At 33.8% G+C, this 23,393-nt stretch overlaps 1 protein-coding gene across 1 annotated transcript in view; it reads right to left on the minus strand.

Annotated features, from left to right (window-relative positions):
• Positions 1-23,393, minus strand: part of LOC118735739 (beta-1,4-glucuronyltransferase 1) — a gene marked incomplete in the record, with an annotated part of 305,895 nt that overhangs the window by 277,414 nt on the left and 5,088 nt on the right. Inside the window, 1 exon segment of the mRNA XM_036465678.1 lies at positions 19,365-20,040.

A 23,393-nucleotide genomic window follows, 5' to 3' on the forward strand; every position in this document is an offset into this window, starting at 1 on the left:
TAACTAAATTTTACTTTTGAAACAGGTGGCAACCCTCCTACATTTAGCTAGAAAATACAACTTATTCAAAACCATTTCTTTTGATACCCATATTGGGATAATTCGTTTAACTTAATAAATAATTTGAATTTGATTTTCGTATATATGGCAACCCTTTAAAAGACTAAAACCATACTGCACATCTGCAGGTCAAGCCCTTTCTTGTGACACCTCATTTTTGAAAATCGCACGAACGATACAGATTTTATGACGTGGTGTTAAATATTTAACGCAACCATCTCCGAACTCGATTAAGAAGTTTCACTTCAATAATAACGATTTTGCAATGATCTAAAAATAAAAGAGCTTAGTATTCAATAGTTATTTTCTGTTTCTGGTCCAAACAGCAACGAGTTGGATTTCTGTCACCTCAACACCGCCTACCCAGCATGTGCTCAATTCTCCGTATTCGAGTGAACAATTTCATGCTAAGCGCTTGCTGGTCGCAAAGTCACTTTTTGGGCACGCCAGAAGGCAACTCTACGAAGTCGCGGATGAGATGAAGACCTACATATATGTATGTATTCATACATCGCACAAGCACTGCGCTAGACATTGTATACACAGGCCATAAGTAACATTCACAAAAATACAATCACAATGCCTTACTATCCCTTCCAATGCCTTCCTATCCCTTCCAATGCCTTCCTATCCCTTTTAATGCGTTTCTATCCCTTCCAATGCCTTTTTGTGTCCCTTTCAATTCCTTTCTATACCTTCCACTGCCTTCCTTCTTTTATCTGCATTTGATCGCTGCAGGCAATCGTTCATATTCATCAGCCAAAGGTAGACAGTTTTGTCATCCGTTTATTAGGGTGTGTAACGATTTGCAGATGCATTCCGGTGGAAGTAAGAGACCATCTAAGTGTCAAGGGTGCTAATAGACATAGATCGTTTTGCAGTATCACCCTACTCATCTTCTGGATACGCTCCTGATCAAATTAATACACAAAATATCAGGGGCGGATCCAGCGGGGGGTTTTAGGGTTTAAACCACGTGTCAGTCAGTGGTGGACCCACAGGGGGTGTATTAATATGGCGCATATGTACGTATAATATGCCGTCTATGTATTAAAACACCTGTCATGGGTCCGCCACTGACTGACACGTAGTTTAAACCCTAACCCCGCAGCCCCCCCCCCCCCCGCTGGTTCCGCTCCTGATCAAATAAATAAGTAGCTAAACATTTAAGCGAGTAAACTAATTAACTGAAATAAAATGTGGTGTTTTACTTATCACATAGAGAAATATTGTCATATCTCCGCTTTGAAGGCAATATGCCGATAGTGATTTACGGGATTGGCGTTAGGTGGGTAGGGTACTGTATGTAAATACTAATGTGTTTTTGATGGCTAAGCCACGTTATCATCGTTATAATTTTGGCATAGCTGCGAGTTATTATACGGCAGTAAAAATGATTTTGTAATTGAAAGGAAAAATAACATATTGTAAAAATTGTTGTCTCAATTTTTCAAAATTGAAACTCGAATTCTCTCGGAATCTAGAACATGATTTGCCTAAGTCTTGAAAAGTCTTTTATTTTTAATCACTGAAAAAAAATTAAATGATTTGTGATTTTTGCAGTTTTTGGACTATTGTCAGAATTCTTTCGGAATTTTTCGAGAAGCCTTTGAAATCTTTTAGTATTCTTTGGGACCTACCTGATATTCGTTTATATTTGTTACAGTATTTGGTAAAACGTGGTATCCTGCTTAACAAAATTCAAAGAAGATTAGATCAGGTAAACTGGCTCCGAAAGGCATCGCAGAGACCTTTAATGTCCATTACATTACCAGAGAAACTACGACCACATTAGACAGCTAATCATTGAGTGCCAGGAGCAGTGTTGAACAACATCGCAGTCCTCCTGGCAAACTGGAACTCATGGTTGTACCCTACCTTATCTGTGGCTACCAGACTAGGTAGAAAGCCTGCGTCCAGGGAAATAATTCGCAGTCTGCTAAGGGCAGGACACCCGCAGATTATATGCTCCACTGTTTACTCTTTCGTTGTGTACTCTCTAACTATTTCGAAAATGCATAGTTCGTCAATGCAAGTCGCTACCTGATTCTATTGGCAATTATACTCGTATTGGGCTTATTTTTCAGCAGGTGCCCATTGCGTCAGGGTGGAGAGTTTTTTGCTCAGGCAATCCAGTTGTACCATTTCCTCCTTCGGTCATCTAAGTTACCCGCACAAACTAGCCGAAACTGCATACAACTTTCAAAAGAGATAAGTCGGTGAAACAGTATTCGTGCTTTTGCTCGCCCTGAATATGCCTAGGTTTAAGTCGTTTGGAGAGACGAATTAACCTCGAACTGGTTCCAATGCTAACAGCAGTAGCTGACAGGCCTCAGCTCCCTTAGCGCTTTCTGAGAGTATGTATGTTTCACACATCGTAATCACTCGGCTTTCAAGAGGTTTGAAAAGAACTTTTAAAAGCTAAAGTACAAAATTCTTTTTTCGGACAGGATGTTATAAAGCACAAAATGTTTGAAAGAAAATGTATGGGTTTGCTTTGTAATGGCTGCTCAGGGAGAAGAAAGAGAGTGCGCTATAGAAAAAACTTTACACTTTCGAAGTTGCCGACGAATTGCTGAGAGAAGGTGCATCACCGGGCAATTCTGGCAAATATTTTTCAACTCGCCACAGTCTTTTGAAAGACAAAAATTAATTCCAATAATTAAATGATATAAAACAAATTAGTTATAATTAAAAAATAACATTTAAAAAATAAATTTTTAAGAATAAATTTAATCAAAATAGAGCAATATTTTTAAAACTATGAAATCTGGTATTCAACAGAAATTTATATTGAAAAAAAATTCAAAAACTAAAAAATTTAGTACATTCCAAAAAACTAAATTAAATTAAAAAAAAAACATTTGGTTTAAAATAATAAAGTCTAAAACATAAAAGAAACTGAAATTAGCAAAATTAAAAACAATTAAATAGAAGTTAAAAATTAAATGAAGTCAAAAAATAGTTTTCGTTTTAAACCACTAAAATCTAGTAACTAAAATAAACTGAAGTTAAAAAACGAAAAAATAAAATACGTCTATAAAAATTTAATAAAATTTAAAAAAATATTTGTTTTAAAACAATAAAATCTGAAAATTACAAAAAAAAGAAGATTTAAAATGTTATTTAAGAAGAAGAAAAATAAGTTTCTAAAGATTAATTTAAATTTAAGAATTAGATAATTTTTCTGTAATACAAAAAAAAAACAATAATATCGAATAAGTAAAAAAACGATAAAATTAAATAGGTTTCTATAAATTAAGTAAAATTTAAAAAAATTCGCTTTAAATAAATAAATCTAAAACTTAACAGAAGCTTAGATTAAAACTGAAAAATTAAAAGTAAAGGAAGTAATTAAACAAGTTTCTAAAAATAAAATTCGATTAAAAGTGTTTATTTTTAATGCAATAAAAACTAAAGAAAAGATAAATCTAATAATGAAGAAAATTTAAAATTAAAAAAAAATTTAAAAAAAAAACAAAAATAAAATACATTCCTACAAACTCCAAATGAAATCAAACCCATTTTCTATTTAAAACAATAAAACCTAAAAATTAAAAGAATATTAAATTAAAAACGAAAAAAATAAAAATAGAGAAAAAAATAAAATAAGTTTCTTAAAAGCAATTGAATCTGAAAAGATATTTTCTTTTAATATAATAAAATTTAAAAATTAAAAGAAAGTTAAATTTCAAAATATATTTAAAAGAAAAGTTTTTAAAAAATTTAAGAAAAACCTTTTTAAAATACAAATTAATTATATCGGACTGAAGTACTAGTAGGTACACTCCTATTATAATTTATTACCCCGGTTATCAGCTACTCAAAGCCAACTATAAGTATTCAATACTTGTTCTATCCTACAGAGTTTATGTAAGTAAAAGTTTTCAATCATTCTAATTTAAACTTGAGTGCAGTGATTGCTTTTTTCAATTGCAATGTAAGAATGTACTTTATGTACATAGTATGTACATTCATTAATACATATGTCTGTATGCATATTAAACGCGTGCTACTACATAATCAGTCATTGAAATTGCTCAATTGCTAATTACTTTGTAATGAATGGACTTTTATTGCGAATATAAATTTGGATGAAGTTATCAGTATTTATGACACAAAATTACTCAAGCATATACCAATGACCGGCTGATGGACATAGAATATTTGTAAATACATAAATACTTGTACTTGTACTTAGTCACATATAATCAGTAGCACTTGATATGTTAAGATTCCGTTCGAATTTAAAAATATAAAATTAATGGCGTTTTTGATTTGAGTAACTCAACCATACCTTAACACGAAAATATTAAAGGTCCCATGCGAATCCCTTCGCTAATAATTTACAGATATCGTAAGTTATGATAGGGTGGAATGGGCTATAATATCCTTCCAACCCTGGAAGTTGGGTCTTTCCTAGGCAACTACAAGCAGCTACGGACATATTGTGCCCTTTGCTTTCTCAGGTATTTACAGCCTGGCTAACCCTAACTCACATACCACAATGGCAAAGGTTGTCTTTCTACCAAAAGGGGGACGGAATAAAAAAAAAAAATATTTTAATCTCTCCCGGAAACAGTAAACATTTTCTAAGGGCACATCTGGAGCCGCCAATGGATGGATTTTGTTGGGCTCCTCGTCGAACAGAGAACTATTCTTTGAGAACTAGGGGACGCTTTCATAACTTAAATGTGGCCTGAGGTACTACCCAAGGAGGCATTCTCTTTGCCCTCGCTTGTATAGAATCTAACAGGTAACTCCCAACCTTTTAAATCTTAAGGACACTGGTTGTCGAGCATAGCAATCGTGATAAAGGGGAAACCGGGCATCTTCCGAGCGTGTTACTAACCCGAGCCTTGTAAATATATGGTCTAAGGAATGTGAACTCAGCGCCGATCCAACTAAGACCTTACTTGATACTACCCCCCTTAGAAAGTTTAGAGCTTACTCTCTCAATCGACGTGAAGTACCTTGGGATCATTTTGAACAGGAAACACAACTGCAAGCGTAACGCTGAAAACTATTCCAGAAATTTCAGGTTAAATTCGAGCCTGCCGCCAAGAGATACCAGATTCAGATAGGCAGATGCCCTAGAAGCTCTTCCGAGTTGGTTGCGGAAATTAGACTATACTATTCCCCTCATACTCTACCTAAACAGCAAATTCTTCATAAGAATCCCAGACAGAAACGAATGTCAAAGTGCCACATATTTACCTACACCCAGGATCTACAGCTATCTACGCAGTCGGTTCTGAGCTAAACGATAGGGTATGTAGAGGTTTTTCAGGCAGAACTAACCTGCCGAGCGGTATGTCACGATCTATTCTGACAATCAGGCTGCTATTAATTCTTCAAAATGCAGCAGAACAACGTTTAAGGTAGCCATTGAGTACAGAGGAGCCTGCAACCAGCTGCATCTCTGGGCGTCCTTGGTAACTGTATGGCCGTCGAGCTGACAAGGAAAGAGACAGAACTATCTGTGGTGAACTCTACCCCCGAAGGTGGGCTTTAACCTCCTTAAAACACAAATTTAAAATTTATTTAAGTGTCACAATGACACCCGTCCTCGTAAAAAAAACATAAACTCTAATCAATCAACTCCATAGGCTTCTAAAGCCGCTCTCTTCTTAATGATTCCTATTCTTTCCCAGTTAGAGTCTCCTAATACAGTGCCTATCAAAACAGCTTCTGCGGAATAAACTTTCTAAAACTGCAGAGAGTAAAAGCTCTGCTTATTTCGCACTGATTAGTACATTAGTGATGGGTATAGAGCTCTCTTACTCAGTTAACGTTTATACCATTGTAAGCCAGGGAAAGCTTTTGTTTTGTGACCGCCGTATTTGAATTGTACAGAGAGCTTTTGAAAAACTGCGGTCGATAGCGTTGCTGGATATCAAGCAGTCCGCGTATAGAGCTTTTTAAGCATTCCTTAAATTTTTCACGCAAAAACAGGCTACAAGCTCCCTCTTCCGATTAGCAGTCTAATACAAATATATATGTATAGAAAGCTCAGAATAGTTCTGCACGTAGGTAGGAGAGAGCTTTTACTAGTGCACGCTTTTATGTAAAAGCAGGATCTGGGAGAGTTTTCAAACTATAAAAAATTTATAAAACTTAGCAGCGTTAGACTGCTATAAAGTCTATAGTAAACATTGGCAGGAAAACTTTAAAAAGCTGATCTCGCGTTTTATGGTTTGGCTGTTTTTTTTTTATATACTACTTGGAGAAATCTTGAGAAAGTCCCTGCCTAGTACAGTACACTAAAATACAATCACAAATAGTTTTTACCGTTAATTTGTCTACTATTTTATATTTATTGCGCACTTTACTATTCATACGGTGTTTCATATATTTCGATAAAGTTAATGTTATAAATGTAGTCAACATGTTATTGTTTGCCTATGTTTACAACTGTTATCTTCGCGTGTACTAATTTAGAAACACTGATTGTTATACGCCATTTATCCAGCGCTCTTTAAGCACATACATCCGTACATATGTAAATAAGTGTACGATAAGCCCAATGACTTAGTGAAATAAATAATTATCTGATTTGTTTATGAGCGTAACGCGTTTGAAATAGATATTATCTTACTGATATGAAAAACTCAAATTTTTGAAAGACTTTTCCAGCTACGGGTGTGTTCTCTAGGAACAATAAAGGAGACAAAAGGCTTCAAAAGGTGTTAAGTTGAAAATTCCAGCAAGTGGGTGTGAAAAGCTCTTTACATCTAAATATCAGGCGTTCTCATATTCGTAGGATAGCCGACATTCTCTAAGAGCAGTATACATCTGGCAATGTTAGACCAGTAGTGAGTAAAACATACCTCGCGCGATAAGCTTTTCAAAACTTCTATCGATTTTTGGACGCGCACAGAGTAAAAGTTCTCCTGTAGCCAGTAATTTAGACCAGTGATGACCACTTTCAGCGATTTTTTTTTTTTTTTTGAAGGGCAGAAAGTATAAGCTCTCTCTGATCGTCACTGGTTTATAAAAACAGTCACAGCTACAGCATATCCCGCGGGATAAGCTTTTTAAAATTGTCTACAGATTTTTTTTGGAGCACACAGCTTGTCTATATACAATTTGTTGAGGTTAAAAAGCTCTCAAAAGTATTTAATAATGAGGATAGGAGAGAACTTTAACGTGGATGGACTAAATGGTACAGCTTATTCTGATTTCAATGTGCCCTCTTGCACCTTTTTAATGACTTTTATCACCATTTGTGCATTTCTTAAACTAAGTTTGTGATTCTAGAAGAGCAGTTACGATTGCAGCTCTTATCACAAAATCTGTTTTACAACATTTATTAATTAATAAAAACTGCAATAGCAGGAAATAATAAAAGTTCATGTAGAGGTAATAATGTTCTGCCGGTTTTTCCTTAATTGAATTCTAATGTAATTAATTGTAGCAAAAAATATTATTTTTTATCACTACTAAGAATTCAAAAAAAAAGAGTGTTGTATTTGAACGCAGATATCTTTCAATTGCGTACAGTAAAAGCAAACCATCCAAAAAAGAAATATTTGATTTAACGATTTTTAAGAAATTTTATATTCTTATTGTGTCACGAGATATGTTTAAGCTACAATTTGGCTTGGTGGAGATGGTGGAGATATTTGTAAAATTTAAAATAAATAGGTATTTACTGAACGACTTTCTCATGTTCTCTCAAATTCCGTCAATAGATGGCCCTAGACTTAAATTATTTACAAAAGCCAAACTTTCATCAACAAAAATTTTTTCCCAGCGCTAGCTGGCGCACGAACCTGCATGAAGACTTTATTAAGTGTATTTTAAGTAATAAAGAGTTTCCATAGAGAAACCAGTTTGGTTTAATATAGAAAAATACGACTCCATTAGGAAAAGTCATTGGGTATCTTCGTTTACAGGCAGGCTGCATTAAAAGCATCAAAGGCCAATCTGGACATATGTATGTGAAAACCAGGGTTTTATATGAGCGAGATTGCACAAGAAACGAGTTTTCGAGCTTTTAATGTTAAATGATTCTGCGCTAAGGGTTGTCTTTACAAAAGTGTTCAAAAATTATCGAGACGAGGGAGACGAGGAGTAAATGCACTTTTTTCTATGTTGATCAGGTTTTTTGTCTAAGTGACTCAAACACTTTGGGCCGAAATTTCTTACCAGCTCTATAGATATAACGAAACTAGAACTATCAGATTTCCTAAGTTGAATCGGTGAGTTCCACAACCGCACAATTGCACAATAAATTTTTTGATTTTATGATCAAAAACCGTAAAAGTCACGGACACCCTTATAGGGCATTGATAACGCGCAAATATGCCACCGAAAGGAAGTATGAGGTTAAGATTGCATTAGAGTAAAATAGAATTGAATAGGTAATTCTGACGCTTTGAAGTGGATTTCCGCTCCCTAAACATATCAACCCATGTCCACCCTATACTTTTCTAACATATTAAAGTACCCATGACAAGGACCAGCCTAGCAGGAGCTTAGATCCCAATTAGTGTGGTTTGCTTCGTAAAACCGGGCGAAACTTGGAGCTACTAAGCCCTATTCTGATACAGTAAATAGCTGACCAGGTGGACAATCGCCTTCCTTCAGATCTCGTTATATGAATTACGCCTACAAAACGAAAATGTTTTACCCAACAAGCCTAAAACGCATTAGCACCGTCTCAACTAGTGCTGTGGCAGTAGAGTGGTCTGCACTGTTCGAAATGTCGAGATGTTGATTGTGTTTGGGTGGGAGTTTTTAGATGACGCATTCGCCGGCAGAGATCCACAAAAAACACATCGAACTCTGTACGTGCTACAATTACCAGAAAGTTTACAATGGTACGAACAAGTGAACGACCACCAAAAAGAGATTACAAATCCTTGCTAATTGTATGTCTGCATATAATTTACACACAAAATCATTTTATCTTATCACAATGTTTGTTACTTTTCACGGGTAGAAAACCTCTGCAGATTAATCGCTATGATTTGGCAATTTGTGGAACTCATAACATTTCGCAATCAAGTCTGGGACTTGTTTTTTATCGTACAAACTTACAACCAAGTTCATAAAAACAAATTAAGAAGACTTTAAATGCTTCACAAATTTATATGAAAAAATCCCTCTTTAAATCTATTTAATTTTTTAAGAATGAAGCCATTCATCTTCTAACCGATTAATATTTTATTGTCATAAATTTCGGTCTAACTTCTGTTTCGTTTTATGCAAATTTTATGTTTTCAAGATAAGGATTTTTTTTTTTTTATTTTATCTACTTGTATGTAAACAATATGTACTCGAACATTTGTAAGCAAGTTTTTATCAGAATTTCAACTTGCTCTAATTACGCTGCACTTCATTTTATGGCTAATGCGTATCTTTTGCGCAATTTTATCTCGACTATATAAATTATACATAGCTATCACGGGATTTTTAGCTGTTAAACGCAATCTGAGCTTATCTCCCCTGGGCCCAGGCAAGAACTTTGCTAAGATACTTTACAATTTTTATGGTAAACAATTTTTTGTCTTTTAAACTAATCCCAAAAGAGGAAGCAGTCGCAAGCCTTCAAGATTACAGGGAAATTCCGGCAACTGCCCTTCAACTCACCGCAATCTTTCAAAATACAAAGCTTAAAAGCTTTATTCTCTCTTTCGAAAAACTAATTGAAAGATGTGCTAACGTAAGTTTTAGATTATTTCAGAAAAATAATGCTGCTTGGCTATGAAGTTATTTGGTTATATGGTTACATATTTTAATCTGCTTACAACAATAAAATGCATTAAAGCATAATAAATGTTTAATCAAATACCCTGATAAAAAAAATAAAGACTTAAAACTAAAAGCAAATGCCATTAAAAATAGAAAATATAAATAAAATAAATGTCTCAATACAAAATTAAATAAAACAAGTAAGAAAGTCTAAGTTCGGGCGGAGCCGAACATTAAATACCCGGCGCAAGTATTAAATGTATGTTTTTCACCTTTCCGAAAGCTGCCGCTAGATGGTAAGCCGGGGTGTATCGATTTTGAGTAAATTAGCGTCCTTAAATTTCAAAATATTGCAGTTTCAAGCATTTCTGAAATGTACCGTTTTATGAAAAGTGGCCGTAATTTTAGTCCGATTTCAATAGTTTTCAACGTTTTGCTTTTATGTGGCAAGCACAATAAAAATACCGAGTTTGGTACAAATTGGTAGAACGGTTACCGATATACATATATGTATGTGATCATAAGTGGGCGGTGCCACGCCCATTTTCCAAAATTTCACCATAAACGTATTTCTTGGAAAAGAATTGTTGCACCCATCAATTTTGAATAAATTAGCTTTAATATTTACTGATTTATCGAAGATTTCGCATTTCTCTAAACTACCGTTATATGGGATGTGGGCGTGGTTATTGTCCGATTTTAAAAATTTTCTGCCGTTTCGTATGTTATACCAAGGTTAACAACTGTGCCAAGTTCGGAAGAAATCGGTGCAGCGTTTACCAAGATATACACATGTAACCATAAGTGGGCGTGGCTTCGCCCATTTTCCAAAAACTTACAACATTCTTATTTTTCGTCTAAAAATTGTTGTAAATATCAATTTTGAGTGAATAATCTTCAGTGGTTACTAAAATATCGCAGTTTTCGTACTTCTGAAAATTACCGTTATATGGGAGGTAGGCGTGGTTATTGTCCGATTTTGCCCATTTTCAATACCGTCCGTCCAACGCCCGAAAGAAATGCACATACCAAGTTGCGTTAAGATATCTCAATTTTTACTCGAGTTATCGTGTGCACAGACGGACGGACGGACGGACGGACGGACAGACAGTCACCGCTTAATCGATTTCTCTTTTCATTGTGATCATTTATGTATACATTTCTCTATATCTATCTCGATTCGTTTTGCCTGTTACAAACAACCGTTATGTCAACAAAGTTATAATACCCTTGTGCACAAGTGCGCTCGGGTATAAAAATAAATATTTTATTCTCAAACAATGAAATCTAAAAACGGAAATAATAAAGCAAATTAAAAAAAAAAACTTCATAAATAAATAAGTTATAAAACAACACAGTCTGAGAAATTTAAAGATAAGTGAATTAGAAAAAAAATAAAAATGGAATTAAAAAGGAGAATAAATTACTATTATTACATTATTATTATTAAATTACATTCAAAATATATATATTTTTTGTAAACAATAAAATCGAAAAACTAAAAGAAAACTACATTTAAAAAATACATAAATTAAAAAAGAAAATAAATAAATTTAAACAAATAAATAAATAAAAGAATAGATTAAATTAAAAGAGAATTTTTTTTCTTCTTAAAACAATAAAAAGTAGAACTTAAAACAAATCGTAATTTAATTTCTTCTTCTTCTTTATGGCGCTGTAACCGCCTAAGCGATTTTGGCCGAGTCCAAAACAGCACGCCTGTCATATCTCTTCTGCGCTAACTGACGCCAATTGGAAATGCCAAGTGAAGCCAAGTCCTTCTCCACCTGGTCTTTCCAACGCAGAGGAGGCCTTCCTCTTCCTCTATTACCAGCATCGCGGCCCGCGTTTAATATTTTCAGAGCAGGAGCGTTTCTGTCCATTCGAACGACATGGCCAAGCCAGCGGAGCCGCTGAATTTTGATTCGCTGCGCCTATGTCTATATCGTTGTAAAGCTCATACAGCTCATCGTTAAATCGTCTGCGATATTCACCATCACCAACACGTAAAGGTCCGTAAATCTTTCGCAGAATCTTTCTCTCGAAAACTCCAAGGGCCGCCTCATCAGATGCTTTCATTGTCCATACCTCCGCGCCATACACCAGCACAGGCATGATGAGTGACTTATAGAGTTTGATCTTTGTACGACGAGAGAGGACTTTACTTCTCAATTGTCTACTCAGCCCAAAGTAGCACTTGTTGGCAAGAGTGATTCTCCGTTGGATTTCAAGGCTGACATTATTATTGGTGTTAATGCTAGTTCCCAAATAAACGAAGTCGTCTACTTTTTTAAACTTGTAACTTTCAACAGTGACGTGGGTGCCAAGACGCGTATGCTCTGACTGTTTGTGTGATGACAGGAGATACTTCGTTTTGTCCTCGTTCACCACCAGACCCATTCGCTTTGCTTCTCTATCCAATCCCGAGAAGGCAGAACAGACGTAGCCTTTGTTTTTACCGAAAATGTCGATGTCGTCGGCATACGCCAGCAATTGTACGCTCTTATTATCTTCTCCAACATCAGATTAAAGAAATCACATGAAAGGGAGTCCCCTTGTCTGAAACCTCTTTTGGTATCAAACGGCTCGGGGAGGTCCTTCCCTATTCTGACGGAGATGGTGGTATTGCTCAACGTCATTTTACACAGCCGTATTAGTTTCGCGGGGATATACATCGCGACGTATAAACAACTCCTTTTAGTGCTGTCGAAAGCGGCTTTGAAATCGACAAATAGATGGTATGTGTCGATCCTATTCTCGCGGGTCTTTTCCAAGATTTGGCGTATTGTGAATACCTGATCTATGGTGGATTTTCCAGGCCTAAAGCCACACTGATAAGGTCCAATCAGCTCGTTGACGGTGGGCTTCCGTCTTTCGCACAATACACTCGATAAGACCTTATAACCTATGCTTAGAAGGCTGATTCCGCGGTAGTTGGCGCGTACGGCGGGCATGCGTTCATCTGACCATATTCTGCACAAGAGTTGATGCATGCACCTCATCAGCTCCTCGCCGCCGTACTTGAATAGCTCGGCTGGCAGGCCGTCAGCTCCAGCAGCTTTGTTGTTTTTCAGCCGCGTAATCGCTATTCGTACCTCGTCATAGTCAGGCGGTGGGACAGCTAGTCCATCATCATCGACTGGGGACTCGGGTTCGTCTTCCTCACTACTTTCAGCGCTGCTACCATTCAGTAGGTTATAAAAGTGTTCCCTCCACAATTTAAGTATACTCTGGACATCGGTCACTAGGTCGCCATTGTTGTTCTTACAGGAGTTCGCCCCGGTCTTGAAACCTTCCGTAAGTCGCCTAACCCTCTGGTAATTTAACAAATTAATAAAAAAAACTTTAAAAATAAGTTTCTTAAAATTAAATTAAATCAAAAAAAAAATATTTTTTCAAAACAATAAAATCCAAAAATTAAAATATCACCCAGTTAAAAAAAAAGTAAAAAATAGGTTTCTAAAAATTAAATTAAATTAATATTTTTCTTGGTAAAACCATAAAATCTAATAAATTGAAAGTTAATTAAATTAAAAAAATCAAAGCAAAAAAAGTTTCTAAAAATTAAATGAAATTAAAAAATATATACATTCATATTTTTATTTTTAAAACAATACTTAAAAATTAAAATTAAATTAAGTAAAAAATTATTAAAAAAGGAAGAAATTCACTGAGGATTCGAACCTCAGACCTCTCGGCCATTGCGATTATTGGAGCAGCGCGAGCAAATTTATATATGTATGTATGTATGTACATCTCCATTTTGAGCATGCGCAAATGCTTTCTGGCAAAAGGGCTTTCCACCATGAAAGTTGGCAATGGAGATCGTGCCAGAATAAACAAAATCTTTCAAACTATCTTACCTACGATCTTTCAATTGGCTTACAAAAGCCTTATGGCGATTTCGTTTCTACCAAAAAATTTCGCCTTTTGATTGACGCTTTCTCTTTTCGTGTTCGATTCTAAATTCAAGGTAAAGGGTAAGAAAATTTTGTGTTCGTTTCTTAAAATGTCACACTTTTGGAAGGAAAAAAAGGCACATTCTCTTGCCTTTGAAACTATAACAAGGGAGATGGGCCCCCTGAAAATCAGATGGTTATTTAAAACGGCAATACATACTTATTATGAAATGCGTGAACTAGACAAGGGCAAGAGGGCAACATTTTTGGGAAGAAACGAAATCACCATTAGCCAGAATTTCCCTGTTAATGCAGTCAAATAGTGTTGTGTTCTACATATTTTATCTGATTCTTTTAACAATTTTCTGAGTGCTGAGTCTTTCCTTCGTAAAAAATATGATTCTGAGACCAGTCAACCAGACTGACTCATTTCGGATTATTTTGGTATCATAAATTCTGAGTTGATCAAAAGTAATAAAGTTCACGTAGAAGTAAAATTTTACTAGTAATCATAAAGAATATATGTATATTTTTAAGACTCAGAAAAACTTCATATTCCAGACTCTAATATGACTCCTGACTTGGATTCGTATTGGGGTGCCCTTCTAAGACGGGCAATATGCTCTTTTTTAACTTTTTTGCGCTCATAATGAGGATTCTTACACTTTTCTGGCTCGAAAATGAGTGCGAATGTTTACAGTGCAGTCGCTATCAGTGCTTCGATACAAATGCGTAAGGCTTAGTAGTAGTTAGTTTTATGTTTTCTTTTTTCCAAAGTAAATCGTGTTTATTCTATTCTCATTTACCGCTTATCGCCTTACATTTATGTGTAAGTAAATATGTACATATAATACAAATGTACAAAAGCATATATTACATTTCCGGCTTTGATTGACAGCAGGTGTACGCAAATAACCTTTGACTTTTTTTCTATATCCTCATTAGAGTGAAGAATTAAATAAATTTATTCTTGATTGGAGTTCGCTATTGTATGCATGCAAGAAATTTTATGTATTTATACACATACTCACTAATTCGTATGTATGTATGTGTAAGTGGCGGTTTTGCCAACGGAATTATAAAATTTATCATATTTTAAGACTTCCGCAAAAATATTGCGGAAAAATATGAAGATTTACGTGAGCTAGACCGATTTTAAAATATCTCCAAAAAACTCGTATTACTTTGATTTCGCTGATAAAAGTTTTAAACATTTTTAAACAGACTTTTTAAGCTTAAACTCGGCTATCATCTGAGGTGATTAAGAAAAAAATATTTTTAACTTTATTTATGAAAAAAACTCGATTTTTGGAGGTATTTTCAAATATGTATGTAAATTTTCGATTATGTATATATGTATGCATGTATGTACACATATCTTTTACCTTAGGAAATCCACATACAATATATAGTGACGCTTAACAGCAGCGCACACGTGGTCTTATGCGAAATAAACCCTTCAATCTATTCTATTCGCGATTAGTAAATAAATAAAACAAAAGAAAACGTGCCCTAAGGGCAACAAAATATATACTAAAGCTTATATACATACATATGTATTATGCCGTTTGAAGCAAATTCTTTGCGTTTTCTCGTTATTTTTCTGCGTTATTCTCATAAATTTTTGTTCAAAGATTGCTTTTTACAGCTATTACAGATATCACTTAGTATATACAATATTTAAATATAATATCAAGAATATCTTAGCTTATACATACATATCTGTGGACATTTGACAAAACAACATTAAGTCTGTCTTTTACGGACAAACCACAAATAGCATGTCGACATAGCATAATGTCGACAAAACATATTTTACCGCCAAAGAGTGAAATGTTATAATTCGAAATAAATATTAAATTATTTTATCGCTGTTCACAAACTTTTAAATGTTTCTGTTTTCAACAACCAAATACTTTCATTTAAATAAAGTTTATTGCGCTGCCTTTAAAAAGAGTTTTGGCGACATATGCTATTTAGTTTGTTCGTGAAAGAGAGACTTAAGTAGTTTTGTCAAATGTCCACAGATATGTATGTATGCGTATAAAATGCTTAGTCAAAGTGCTTATGGGCAACTTAAATAATAACGTATGTATGTATGTAGATTTGTGACTGTACTAGTTCCATTCCATTGAGTTCACTTTATCAGTAAAAATGCTGAAAGAGCGAACGCAAGGCTTAGAAAATCAATTTCACGCTCAAGCGAGAAAAGTAACACTTGTACTTAATCATAAACATGTGTACTAGGGATGCCAAAATGTGAGGAAAATTGCGATTCCGGGATTGCGGGATATTTTTTAAGTAATCCGCAATTCACATTGAGTCATAACTTTTATGAATGTGAGTAAAAATTCAATATGTGAAAGCATTTAAACATTCCATGAAATAAAATTATTTAAAATTTACGATAAACTGATTGTAAAACTCGAGTATCGCTAGCTTAGAATGAAAAGTTGCTAACTTCACTTTTTATGAAAAATCATATTTTGATACAGCAGACTAGATAAATTAGAAATGCATCGTTTCGAAAAGGGTAAAGGTCCTTATTTTATGTTTTCTCGTTTATATTCAATGAATGGAAAATTTGCTAAGTCCGTAAATAAGTTATTTTATGTTATTGATAAAGAAAAGGATAAAGTCAAAAGTATAAATAAAAACAAAAACAAAGATGCGTAAAGTTAAAGGCAAAAATGAAGACCAAGGTAAATTTAAAAATTTTACTAGTATAAGGGCAAAGGTGAAGGGGAATATGTAATGTAGAAAATGATAAACATAAAGATGATAAAGATAAATATTAAGAACAAGATGAGCATGAATAAAGAGATGAAGATAAAGATAGAAGGATTAGAATATAGCTAATTATAAAGAAAATGATATAGAGTCACAGAGACTCAGCCTGGGAACTATTTCGGGAATTTCGGTATTCTCGCGACTTATCGATTTTCTTATCGATATTTTTATCGAGTTTGTTATCGATTTGGGTATCGATATTTTAATCGATTTTGTTATCGTAATTTTTATCGATTTGTTTTCTTAAAAAACCCAAAAGAATATGACTATAAAATCACGATCCTTGGAGGTATTTTCGATTCGCTCCAGCTCACAAATGACATCGATTGCAGAAGAAATGTTTTGTATGGCTGCCATAAAAGACCCAAAAGTGTATGATTCGCTAGGAATTCGCTTGCAGATAAATTATTTTATGATACTACATACATAAATACATATGTTTGTAGGTACACACATATTTACGCATATGGTTAAAGGCCACTTACGTTCACAAATTGCTTTAAAAACTCTGCCGATCCAGAGAATCGTAACAGCTGCCAAACATATGGTCGCATAAATATTTTTGAACATTAGAAAAATATCGAGCGAAACTGCAAAAGAAAATCTTATGCTGGATTACCACTAAGCATTAAATGGCAAAAATTTTTGACAAATTCCGGCATCTAAAAAAAATAACCTTAAAAAATCAGTCATTAAGGCCATTAGCATTTTTTTGAATGACCCAAATTTTTCGTAATTTCGGCATTGTTAGTTGGAGTCCTGTGCATTTTGTTAGAAATATTACCATAAGAACGAACGAAACAAAGTTGTGTGGTTGAATTTGAGTAAGATGAGAATGGGGGTTAAGCTTAAGTGCGGGATGATACTCACCTAGATATACGATATATTTGAATCATCCACTAAGAAGCCATTCAACTTCAGTATAAGTTTAGTCTTGAAACTGTTAGTGAAGGTGTTTTTAGCCAAACCTTTTGAAAGAGTGTCTGGATTTAAGACCGTTTACTTTCGTTCAAAGCAAGCTTCTTACAACTACCTATTCCTAGAAACCCAATCATTTTTCCACTGTCCAAAACACATAGTCGTCAAATTTTACGAAGCCACTTTTGGATTTAAAATAAGCAATCTTTGCAAGGAATTGCAAAGAATTGTAACCCTTTTTAGTTGGTAATTGTATTTAAGAGGAAATCAGATAAGGTTGGCTGTCATTTATTTTTCTCTTAAGATAATAGTCTAGCTCTTGGCTTAGTTAATAATCTCGCACGGTGAATTTAAAGCTGAGTCTGGTGTACATTTCGCATCTCGAAGCTTAGAGTAGGTTATGCTTCCCGGCCAGTAAAAAAAAACTCTCACAGATCAAAAGAACGTCCGCTGTTTTGCCTTTGAACCATTGATTACGAGAAATCGGTAAGGTTTCTATCGTGCGATCTACGCCTAATCTTTTTAGCCCTGGACATCCTGTCTACCTGGCGGTACATAGGCAAATCTTTGGACCTTCGATTTCCTGTAAAGAAATTGGTATGTCCTCTCTAGTGAGAACGCCCTCCCTTGTTTGCGTCCTGATTAGACGATTGTTATCATGGCTAGCCCGAGTAAGTAGTGCATAGATACATACATATGTGTATATATGTATGTGAAAATAGAGCCTCAGCGACTGCTTAGCTATCAATATAAATGTTTATACGCTCACTCGACGGAAATTTGCCACACCTGGATCAAAATATAGAGTATATTTTGAAACGTGTTGCCACCTTTTTCAAAAATTAAAATCATATAATTATTAAATTAAGCGAAAATATTACAACGATGTGAGTTTCAAACGAAAATTGTTCAAACGATTTGTTTAAATTTTTTTCAGGAGGGTTGCCATCTCTTTAGCATTTCAAAATCAATTAAATTAACAAGTTCAGTAAGTACAAGTTTTCAGTAATTCAAAATTATTTTAATTGAAAAGTTAAACTAAATATTTTAATATGGGTGTCAAACGAAAGAGGCTTAAGTAAGTTTTACTTGTTTAAGAGAGTTGCCACCTTTTTAGTAATTCAATAGAAATTTATTTAACAAGTTAAATGAAATATTCTGTATTGATATCAAACGATAGGGACTGAAGTAAGTTTCATAACTTAACTAATTTGCCAGAGGGTTGCCACGTGTTTCAAAATTACAAATGAATTAAATTAAATTAAATAAATTAAATTAATTTGAATATGAGTATCAAACGAAAGGTGTTTAGGAGCGCTTTATTTTGAAAATATTTTTGAGGAGAGTTGCCACATATTCAGTAATTCACAATCAATTTATGTAATTATGTAATAAGTTAAATTAAATATTTCAATATGGAAATTAAAATAAAGAGGCTTAAGAAAGCTTTATTTCTAAATTTTTTTTTGACAAGGTTGCCACCTATCTATATATTCAAAATCAATTTAATAGACAAGTAGAGTTCAATATTTAAATATGACTGTCTAACGAGAGAGGTTGAAAAAGCTTTGCATTTTTCTGAAATGCTTTTTAAAAGAGATGTTCAGGTAATCCTTGTTTATAAAATATTTTTGAAGGGCGTTGTCACCTGGTTATTAATTCAAAATCAATTTAATAAACAAGTTTTGTTAAATATTTAATACGTGCGTCTGGACAGAGAATATACTTTATTAATAAAATATTTTGAAGGGGGTTGCCACCAGTTTAAAAGTTTCAATTCTATTAAATAGGAAATCAAATAAAGCATTACAATACGGGTGTTACAATAAAAGAAAGCTTTTTCCTCTAAAGTGTTTTTGAACAACGTTGCTTACTGCTATAGAAGTCAAATTTAATTATGTTAATTAGTTAACTGAAACATACTATTGTGGTATCTTGCTTATTTTCACCAAATTACAAAAGTGAATAAAATTTTTAAATAAAATATTTACTACTTACATAAAAGCGATTCGCTGTCAAATATTCATTTGCATCCACTTTTTCGGCCAAACAAATCGAAGTCGCAGAAGATACGAATAAAACTGAATTCAGTTCACTACTTGCTTAAATATTTTTTCACACTCAAGTAAGAATATTTTGTAATTTTAAAAATTACTGCATGAACAATTGCGTTATTAATTAAACTTATGTACGTGCATAAGTAGGTATGTACTTATGTACGTATATACAATTTCCACTTGTGACCGTCGGTTATATAAATATATGCATATTTATAATAAATATTTATTTTCTTGTTTTACATTTGTTAATATTTAAGTAAACAACAATAGCGACAACATGTTGAGCTGCTTGTCAGCACAACTACTGAACTTTTTTTTAGTGAAAAAAAAAACCAAACGAAACGCTATCAACTACAATGTATGCACTTGCAACTCATATGTAAAACATTGGTTTGCGGTCACTTTTTATTATTATTGTTTAGCTTTCTTCTTACGACGTGTATTATATGTATTGTAGGGCGAATTCAGCGCACATTCAGTCATTCATTCATTCGCCTACGATTTGTGGGCACACTACCGTTTTTTTTTCACTTTTTCTTTTCCACACTGGCTGTTTTTTTTTTTTTTTATTCTCCGCCTTTGGTTTGTGCTCTAATTCAGCGTTTGGGCTTGTAGAATGCTGTAATGAGAAGTGAATTGTTATGTAAGTAGATGATATGTATTTGTTTGATTTATGTAAAGAGGTGTCGGGTTTTTGTTGTTGTTGTTACAGCGATAGTATCCGAAAGTGCCTAAAATACAAACTCTTTATAATCAAAATTTATTCGAACCTGGTCTTAAATATCCATTTGCTTTGCCTAGGCAATGAGTCAAAACCCTTCAAGCAGTTAAGTGAGGTTAGATTAGGTCGTTTCAAAGAGATGATATATAACCTCTGCCTTTTTTACGATTTCGTATCTCTTATTTTCCTTAGAACAAGTGGCATTTCTTCTGATTTCTGATTTCTATAGACCTAAGTTCGTCTAAGACGGCTCCACCAAGCGTCGTACCTGAGCTAAACGGTTGGCAGGTGAGGGACTGAGGTCATGAAAGGAAGAAATATATCATGTATTTTAGAATGAATTTGTGTTATCTTCTTATTCGTTTCGAGACCAAAAACGCTTCGCAGAATTCCTATCTACTTTACGAAGTTACTTGATCGCTTAAAACTTGCACTTTATTATACTAAAACTTATTGAGTTACAAAACTGCATACCCAAAATATCCTAAAAAAAATTTAAAAAATTGTTTAATTAATAATGTACTCATTTTACTCAACTTCGGTGTAAAAAAAGTTCATAACTTCAATTTGTTTTAGAATTATTCTTATTTAAAGAAAATAAAATTTTTCAAACCACTGTAGCTACCCCATTTTTTTATACCCGAGCGCACTTGTGCACAAGGCTATATTAATTTTGTTCACATAACGGTTGTTTGTAACAGCCAAAACGAGTCGAGATAGATATAGACAAATGTATACATAAATGCTCAGAATGAATAGAGAAATCGATTAAGCCATGTCCGTCTGTCCGTCCGTCCGTGTACACGATAACTCAAGCAAAAATTGAGATATCTCAACGAAATTTGGTATATAGGTTTCCCTTTATCCAAGGGTGGTTGGTATTGAAAATGGGCGAAATCGGACTTTAACCACGCCCACTTCCCATATAACGGTAATTTCCAGAAATACAAAAACTGCGATATTTTAGTAACTACTGAAGATAATTCACTCAAAATTGATATTTTCAGACGAAAAATTAGAATATTATAAATTTTTGAAAAATGGGCGTAGCCGCGCCCACTTATAGTTACATGTGTATATCTTGGTAACCGTTGCGCCAATTTCTTCCAAACTTGGCACAGTTGTTGGCCTTGATACAGCATACTAAATGGCCAAAAATTTTAAAAAATCGGACAATAACCACGACCACATCCCATATAACGGTAATTTAGAGAAATACAAAATCTTCGATAAATCAGTAAATATTAAAGCTAATTTATTCAAAATTGATGGTTGCTACAATTCTTTACCAAGAAATGCGTTTATAGTAAAATTTTGGAAAATGGGCGTGGCACCGCCCACTTATGATCACATACATATATGTATATCGGTAACCGTTCTACCAATTTGTACCAAACTCGGTATTTTTATTGTGCTTGCCACATAAAAGCAAAACGTTGAAAATTATTGAAATCAGACTAAAGTTACGGCCACTTTTCATATAACGGTAAATTTCAGAAATGCTTGAAACTTCAATATTTCGAAATTTAAGGACGCTAATTTACTCAAAATTGATACACCCCGGCTTACCATCTAGCGGTAGCTTTCGGAAAGGTGAAAAAACATATATTTAATACTTGCGCCAGGTATTTAATGTTCGGCTCCACCCGAACTTAGACTTTCTTACTTGTTTTTTTTTTGGGGGGGGTTTTCGCTAAAATGAAAATGATATTCCTATTCAAGAATCGCACATAAAATTGGTATTCATTTATATAAGTATTTTTTTCACTAAGTGCTCATTTGCTATGTGCTTTGTTCGCAACCCGCACAGCCCTCTCATAAGACAAGACACGAATTAATTTTGATCACCAAACTCTAAACACATTTGTTAAGTGTCAAACAGCAATTAGATATAAATTACCATTTCAAGTTTATGTAGATACTGCGCGTTTCAGTGACACTAAAAGATAAAAAAAAAAAATATATACGAAATTTTTTAACACATTTTTCTGATATGATACCAAAATCCAAGAAATAACAAAACCCGACTCAAAATAACTTCAATATAAACAATTACCGCAGCCAAAAAAAAAAAAAATAAATAAAAACGTGTGTTTGCAACTTTATTCTCAATCGCAATTAACACGGTCACTCACATGCACTCACATCTCTCCCGAAAACAGCAAGAGAATACCTACATATGTATGTACATAAGTGAATTTAAAAATTTATTTGAAATGAGCAGCTGTATAAGTGAGAAATGCTCTACACATATTAATATATTTACACTTCTCATTAGAAATTCACTAGTAGCAGCTAATTGGAAATACATAAATATTTTTTCCCCAACGATAATTAAACAAATGATTAAGCATTGAAAATGTTGCAGGCGTTTTGTTTTTAAAAGATTTGTAAATGCTATATTTTATGCATCTTCTCTGCTCAAAGCTTCTCAGCGCAGAAGAGCGGCCGCAAAAAAAAAACAGTTTCCATTTTCATTTTTTTCCACTTGCCGCAAAATGCCGCACGATTGATTGTTGCTCAAAATATTTCTTGACAATGTGCAAAATACAATAATTGAACAAAGAGCAAGAGAACAGTGCAGGTTCGTGAGAATACACATAAGTCAATTTAGGAGAACCACCATCAATACCAGTCTACTGATGAGTGGACTCTCTATTTTTGTATGTAAACATATTTACATACATACATGTATACAAGTATGCATAAATAATTGTGGAACGATTGTCAAAAAAAGACAGGAAAACTGACAGGTTTTAAGTGATTTGGTTATTCTCCGCGGTTGTAGGCCATGCTTAATGATTTTCGTTTTTTATTTTCACGATCTTTTTTATTGCTATTTTTCATTAACCATTTTTTCAGAAACATTTGTAATAATAATAGGTAGTGGGCCCGCAAAACTTAAAAAAATTTAGTTTCAAAAATCTAAAAACTATTCCAAATGTTAGTCAGAGTTAAAAGCGATCCGAGTGTAATATTTCATCAAAATCTATGCAACCGTCTCTAAGTGAAGGGAGGTCTCGCATGGTGTCAGTTTTTCATTTCATCACATTCGAAGTCACCCTGTAAAAGACCAATTTCTTTAATATGACCTCTCATTTATTAATTTTAATTAACTGTAGAATTAAGTTGAATGTGAATTTTTAAATATATGGCAATCCGCCTAAAAACATATAGTTCAGAAATATATCCATTCCAAAAACATTTCGATTGATACCCATATTTTAATAGTTCATTCAACTTTTT

Source organism: Rhagoletis pomonella, unplaced genomic scaffold, assembly GCF_013731165.1.
Source record: "Rhagoletis pomonella isolate Grant_MI unplaced genomic scaffold, Rhpom_1.0 Rhpom_scaffold_00003, whole genome shotgun sequence".
NCBI classification, from domain to species: Eukaryota; Metazoa; Arthropoda; class Insecta; order Diptera; family Tephritidae; genus Rhagoletis; species Rhagoletis pomonella.